General features: G+C 38.4%; 1 non-coding gene across 1 annotated transcript; it reads right to left on the reverse strand.

Moving 5' to 3' along the window:
• Positions 1 to 4,293: 4,293 nt before the first annotated feature.
• Positions 4,294 to 4,400, reverse strand: LOC138987301 (U6 spliceosomal RNA). Its single transcript, XR_011463792.1, has one exon. It is a non-coding gene; the product is annotated as a U6 spliceosomal RNA (small nuclear RNA).
• Between the last annotated feature and the right edge of the window lie 1,477 nt (positions 4,401 to 5,877).

The following is a 5,877-nucleotide window of genomic DNA, read 5'->3' on the forward strand; positions in this document are numbered from 1 at the left end:
GAACATACCTCAACAAAAGAAAAGCTATATATGACAAATCCACAGCAAACATTATCCTCAATGGTGAAAAATTGAAAGCATTTCCCCTAAAGTCAGGAACAAGACAAGGGTGCCCACTCTCACCACTACTGTTCAAAATAGTTTTGGAAGTTTTGACCACAGCAATCAGAGCAGAAAAAGAAATAAAAAGAATCCAAACTGGAAAAGAAGAAGTAAAACTCTTACCATTTGCAGATGACATGGTCCTCTACATAGAAAACCCTAAAAATTCCACCAGAAAATTACTAAAGCTAATCAATGAATATAGTAAAGTTGCAGGATATAAAATCAACACACAAAAATCCCTTGCATTCCTATACACTAATATGAGAAAATAGGAAGAGAAACTAAGGAAACAATTCCATTCACCATTGCAATGAAAAGAATAATATACTTAGGAATATATCTACCTAAAGAAACAGAAGACCTATATATAGAAAACTATAAAACAAGGTGAAAGAAGTCAAAGAGGACACTAATAGATGGAGAAATATACCATGTTCTGGATCAGAAGTATCAATTTAGTGAAAATGAGTACACTATCTAAAGCAATCTATAGATTCAATGCAACCCCTATCAAACTACCAATGGTATTTTTCACAGAGCTAGAACAAATAATTTCACAATTTGTATGGAAATACAAAAAACCTCGAATAGCCAAAGCAATCCTGAGAGAGAAGAATGGAACTGGAGTAACCAACCTGCCTGACTTCAGGCTCTACTACAAAGCCACAGTCATCAAGACAGTATGGTACTGGCACAAAGACAGAAATATAGACCAATGGAACAAAATAGAAAGCCCAGAGATAAATCACATGCACCTATGGACACCTTATCTTTGACAAAGGAGGCAAGAATATACAATGGAGAAAAGACATCTCTAACAAGTGGTGCTGGGAAAACTGGGGAACCAGTTGTAAAAGAATCAAATTAGAACACTTTCTAACACTGTCCACAAAAATAAACTCAAAATGGATTAAAGATCTAAATGTAAGACCAGAAACTACAAAACTCCTAGAGGAGATCATAGGCAAAACACTCTCCGACATAAATCACAGCAGCATCCTCTATGACCCACCTCCGAGAATACTGGAAATAAAAGCAAAAATAAACAAATGGGACCTAATTAAAATTAAAAGCTTCTGCACAACAAAAGAAACTATAAGCAAGCTGAAAAGACAGCCTTCAGAATGGGAGAAAATAGTGGCAAATGAAGCAACTGACAAAGAATTAATCTCAAAAATATACAAGCAACTCCTGCAGCTCAATTCCAGAAAAATAAACCACCCAATAAAAAAATGGGCCAAAGAACTAAACAGACATTTCCCCAAAGAAGACATACAGATGGCTAACAAACACTCGAAAAGATGCTCAACGTCACTCGTTATCAGAGAAATGCAAATCAAAACCACAATGAGGTACCATTTCACGCCAGTCAGAATGGCTGCTATCCAAAAGTCTACAAGCAATAAATGCTGGAGAGGATGTGGAGAAAAGGGAACCCTCTTACACTGTTGGTGGGAATGCAAACTAACACAGCCACTATGAAGAAAAGTGTGGAGATTCCTTAAAAAACTGGAAATAGAACTACCATACAACCCACCAATCCCACTGCTGATCATAAATCCCGAGGAACCCAGAATTGAAAGAGACATGTGTAGCCCAGTGTTCATCGCAGCACTGTTTATAATAGCCAGGACATGGAAGCAACCTAGATGTCCATTAGCAGACGAATGGATAAGAAAGCTGTGGTACATATACACAATGGAGTATTACTCAGCCATTAAAAAGAATACATTTGAATCAGTTCTAATGAGGTGGATGAAACTGGAGCCTATTATACAGAATGAAGTAAGCCAGAAAGGAAAACACCAATACAGTATGCTGCTGCTGCTGCTAAGTTGCTTCAGTCGTGTCCGACTCTGTGCGACCCCACAGATGGCAGCCCACCAGGCTTCGCTGTCCCTGGGATTCTCCAGGCAAGAACACTGGAATGGGTTGCCATTTCCTTCTCCAACGCATGAAACTGAAAAGTGAAAGTGAAGTCGCTCAGTAAGTGTCCGACTCTTCGTGACCCCATGAACTACAGCCTACCAGGCTCCTCCGTCCATGGGATTTTTCAGGCAAGAGTACTGGAGTGGGTTGCCATTGCCTTCTCCCCAGTACAGTATACTAATGCATATATATGGAATTTAGAAAGATGGTAACGAGAACCCTGTATGCGAGCCAGCAAAAGAGACACAGATATATAAAACAGTCTTTTGGACTCTGTGGGAGAGGGTGAGGGTGGGATGATTTGGGAGAATGCCATTGAAACATGTATAATATCATATATGAAATGAATCGCCAGTTTGGTTTCATACATGATACAGGATGCTTGGGGCTGGTGCACTGGGATGATCCAGAGGGATGGTATGGGGAAGGAGGTGGGAGGAGGGTTCAGGATGGGGAACACGTGTACACCCGTGCAGATTCACGTTGGTATATGGCAAAACCAATACAATATTGTAAAGTTAAAAAAAACACACACACAATATTATATTGGTTCCAGGTATTTAGAACTGAAATTTTTAAAAATACCATTTACAATAGCACCAAAAAATGAAATACCTAATTATAAATCTAACAAAATATGTACATATCTATGTCCAGAAGACTATGGAACAGTGTGGGAAAAAATCAAATAAAATCTAAGTAAATGAAAAAAAAAGAAAAAGAACTGGACATGGAACAACAGACTGGTTCCAAATAGAAAAAGGAGTACATCAAGGCTGTATATTGTCACCCTGCTCATTTAACTTCTATGCAGAGTATATGCGAAACACTGGGCTGGAAGAAGCACAAGCTGGAATCAAGATTGCCGGGAGAAATATCAATAACCTCAGATATGCAGATGACACCACCCTTATGGCAGAAAGTGGAGAGAAACTAAAAAGCCTCTTGATGAAAGTGAAAGAGGAAAGTGAAAAAGTTGGCTTAAAGCTCAACATTCAGAAAACGAAGATCATGGCATCCAGTCCCGTCACTTCATGGCAAATAGATGTGGAAACAGTGGAAACAGTGTCTGACTTTATTTTGGGGGATCCAATTTTTTAATTAATATAATTTCAATTATTAAATTTTCATTTTAAAAATTCCTGGTCTTTCTGTAGTGTCTTCTCTGCACCTATTTTTTAATTGTCCTTAATTTTTATAAATATATGAAAACATGGCTGTTTATATTTTGTGTTAAGTATCAAAGTTTCATGAGCCCTTTCCTATCTTGTTGCTTCTCTTGGTTGACAGTGCCTTGTTTTTCATGCGTTTAGTGAATTTTGACTGTAAATAGCTGAATTTCATTGAAAATTTCCTCTTTTAGATTCATGGAGATCTGGTATTATGTGTGTTCCTCCAGAAATTGTGTGTATTTTTCATCTGCGAAGGCTCTAGATAACTGTTCATTTGGAACTATGTTAAACTAAATTTTTAGTTTGTGAGTCTGGATTTGGACAGTATAAATTTTTACCTTAAGTCAATATGATAACCAGACTGTGAATTCAGGTTTTTTTGTTGTTTGTTTAGAGTGTGATTTTTTGTTTTGTTTTATTTTAATTTTATCTACTTATTTATTTTTTGCTGTGCTGGGTCTTTGTTGATGCTGAGGCTTTTCTCTAACTGTTGCAAGTGCAGCTAGTCGCTTGTTGTGGAGCCTGGGCTCTAGAGTGTGAGGGCTTCAATAGTTTTGGCTCCAAAGCACTAGAGAACAGATTCAATAGTTGTGACGCTCAGGCTTATTCATTCCAAGGCATGTGGGATCTTTCCTGGATCTGGGATCGAACCCAAGTCTCCTGAATTGGCAGGTGAATTTTTTTTTTTAAGCACTGAGCCACCAGAGAAGCCCCTGAATTCAGTTTTTAGGGCTGTTGCCTTCCTCTGTTATACTGCCAAGTTTCAGGCAAATTTCATATAAACTTTGGTGAAAGTGAACAGTATTTCTAGTTCTCTGTCACACTAAAGTGGAACCCTTTGGGGTCTTTGACTTAAAGGAGGAAAGGTCTCTTCTTATACTCTCCACCATGAGCAGATCCCCAAGTTTTCCTCCTGTACTCCATGTGCCATGAGACTATGAAACTGATACCCAAGTTCACCTAATTTGGCAAAGGCCCTCAAATTCCTCTTATTTCTCTGATTCATACCATCACTATGTCTCTGACTTGAGAATTCTTGCTTTCTTTGCAGCTCAACAGTGTTTGTTTTCTGTCTTTCTTTCTTTTTTTTTAAATGAAAGTCTTCATTAATTTTCATATCATCCTTACACAGAGGGCATGCTAACCTTCTCTGTATCATTCCAATTCTAGCATTTGTGCTGCTGAAGAGAGCACTCAAAATGCTCTTAATAAAACATTTTAAAGTTTTTATCTAGCATTTTAGTTATTTAAAATGGAAAGTTTAGTAATATTGCTATTGTCTTATCAGAAACAGAAATCCTCTTTTTATTTTTGAATCAATTTGGATAATTTCTGCTATTTTAGAAACTCATCTCTACCACCTACATTTTAAAAGTTGTTTGACCTATTTTTTTTTAACCGTATTCCCTCAAGGGTTTTGTATCTGTGGTTATGGCCCAATTTTTATGTGTAGTTAATCTGTACCTTTTCCATCTCTTTTTCTAATATGATCAGGCCAATATAATTAATAAAGACAAATAATTGATTAAAAAAGAGAAATAGGTGATAAAAGGAAATGTGATAAGATCTATGAAATTTCTATGTGTGTTATGGAGGTACACACAAGAGACATTTTGGCAAGATTTAAATGGGAAGAATTTAAATGTATGTAAAACTCTCATGCTTGGTAAAGCCTCAAATAGACTGTGATGCCAAAAGCTCGGCCTCTGTCTATCAGTGTCAACTAGAATCTCAAAGATAGAGCTTTGAATGAAGTAGAAAATACATATCATGTAAGGCCTCATAAGCGTAATAAGGTGCAAAAGGGGACACAGCAGATATAGTTTTTGTTGCCAAAAAAACTATATGTCCCAACATGGGATGATTTGTTGAGGAGTTTTATAGCAAGGGTGCAGACTGAAGGCTGCTGATAAGCTAAGAGCAGGGGAGTGCAGGGCCTCCACTCCTCTAATCTGGTCTCAGGTAATCTTGATCAACTTTTCTGCTTCTTTTAATAGAAGCTCAGGTGATCTTTCTCAGGTGAATCAGTTCAGTTCAGTCGCTCAGTGACTCTTTGAGAACCCATGGACTGCAGTACTTCAGGCTTTCCTGTCCATCCCCAACTCCCTTAGCTTGCTCAAACTTATGTCTATTGCATTGGTGATGCCATCCAGCCATCTCATCCTCTGTTGTTGTTGGGAAGCGTAGTGCAAAATAGCCGTAAAAGGAGAAAGTCCTTGGGAAAATGGAGAAGGGCCAGAAGTACCCGGCTTTGCACTGCGGACAGAAAAACATCTCCTGCCTTTGATTATGCTCAGCGCCAAGAGTTAATAGGGATGTTACTTGTGAAAGTGGGTTATGGGATAAGCCCATGAGTCATTTAGAGCGTGCTGTCCTTGAAATGTTTTTACTGATTATGTGTTAACTCCGTATGCACTCTGCTGGCCCTATACTTTAAGCTCTTTGTTCCTGCTTCTATAAAAAAGCTTGACTGCAGAAATAAACTTGTCAGTCCTTGCAAGAGACTGTCCAAGTGTCATTCTTTCAGATTCGTTGCTTCCAAGTCCCAGGGAGAAAATCCCCAACAGTTGTCCCCTTCTCCTGCCTTCAATCTTTCCCAGCATCAGGGTCTTTTCCAGTGAGTGGGATCTGCCTATCAGGTGGCCAAAGCTTCAGCTTCAGCATAAGTCCT

This window comes from Bos mutus, chromosome 3, assembly GCF_027580195.1.
Source record: "Bos mutus isolate GX-2022 chromosome 3, NWIPB_WYAK_1.1, whole genome shotgun sequence".
Taxonomy (NCBI): Eukaryota; Metazoa; Chordata; class Mammalia; order Artiodactyla; family Bovidae; genus Bos; species Bos mutus.